The sequence below is a fragment of the Cyprinodon variegatus genome, unplaced genomic scaffold (assembly GCF_000732505.1).
Source record: "Cyprinodon variegatus isolate N-32 unplaced genomic scaffold, C_variegatus-1.0 Scaffold41, whole genome shotgun sequence".
NCBI lineage: Eukaryota > Metazoa > Chordata > Actinopteri > Cyprinodontiformes > Cyprinodontidae > Cyprinodon > Cyprinodon variegatus.
Genome location: NW_015150494.1, coordinates 1226947 through 1228682, shown reverse-complemented (window position 1 = coordinate 1228682; position 1736 = coordinate 1226947).

The window sequence follows — 1736 nt, the reverse complement described above, 5'->3', positions numbered from 1 at the left end:
TTTTGCATATTTTATTTTTTATTTTTCATATGTTATTATTTTTATGTTGTTTTTAACTGATTTTAGTGTTTAGTTTTCAAATTTCTCTTTTGCAGATTGAGTTTCACAGATTGCTTTTTTGTTTTGAATTGCATTTTATAAAATTCACTCTGAAAATGGGAAAGTTGGAAAAATGAAATAAAAAATAAAATGTAAAAAATCTGGAAAAATATAGAAAAAAGTAATCTAGAAAAATAAAATAAAGTGAAATTGAATTTTGAGAAAAAAAATGCTGAATATGAAACAAAAAGGAAACAGCAAAATTACTCTCAAAACCTTTTTGGATTTATTGATTGTATCTGTTTCTTTAAATTTAATTTACAAAACGCTCTTTTCTTGCAACATTAATGGAACAAAGTTCACTCCATATCAGAGACCACCGTGTTTCTGGAGGTCCTTTAGCTTTACATGCCTCTAATCAAACACATGTTTTGGTTTACTCATACAGGAGCCATTATCAGAAGTTTTGTGTCGAAGACTTTTTTCAAGCTGCATGTAAACAAAATAAATATCCTGTTCTTCAAGAGTTGTCCTTAAGATCAATTTATTTACAAACGCAGAGCCTTTCCAAAGTGTTTGCAGCCTTGAAACATTGTTCTCACTTTAGGACGTGAGTGTAATAAGTTGATTAATGCAAAGATGTACAACACTTTTATTGTCATACAGATTGTATACTGAACGAAATTTCATTTTTTCCAATTCTTAAAGGGCAGCAGTGATCAAATGTAAACATCATGGTGCAAAAAAAAAAAAAAAAAAAATGCACTGATATGGTCAGAGATGTGATCAGCTGGTTTCTAAAGTTTTCAGCCTCCTGGGAAAGACTAACCGTCCCCAGTGATCGGTAGTTTCTATTAGGATCAATTATATTATTTACACTCGCATCACTTCACATAAAACCAAACTTTTCATTGGGTTTTAAGAACACAGAAAAAAACACGGTGGAACTCCGTGGAGCGAAGACAAAACGTAACGTTTGGAGCTATTGGGGAGTAAAACAAGGTCTCCATGTAAACAAGAACAGGGAAGCTGGTTAAAGTTTATTGGGAAAATGAACTGAATGAAATGCTGAGAATTAGGCTGAGGAAATCTGTTATTGATGTCTTCTTCTGGGGCAGAAGGTTATTGTTTGGTCTAAAAGACCCGATGCCAATGGAGGGGGTGTCTTAGCTCAGAGCTGCATAATATATTTACAATTTTTGCTGTAATTTGATTCTGATCGGACGTCCTGAGAAGTGCTCTGTGATCTTTTGCATCTTTATAAAGTAAATTTTCATCCATTAGTGTTGCAAGCCAAGATTGTTTTGCGAATGGAAATTTAAAAACAAATTAAGATTAGATTAGATTAGATTAGATTCAACTTTATTGTCATTACACAGGTACAGGTACAAGGAAGCGAAATGCAGTTTAGGTCTAACCAGAAGTGCAAAAGCAGCAGCAAGTGCAGGATAAATAATGGTTCCATAAATACAGGACGTGGATATTTCTACTGAATGAGTATAGAGATGAATACTATTATAAATAATGAATATAATATATAGATAACTAGTGTTATGAACTAAATTTACGGCTGGATATGTCCGAATATAATATACAGATGGGTTTTACTATAAAATGAATAAATAGAGTTTGGCCAGAAGCTATCTAAATTAAAGTGCAGTGGAAGGTCATTGCATATTACAGTTAAAGTACGTTAT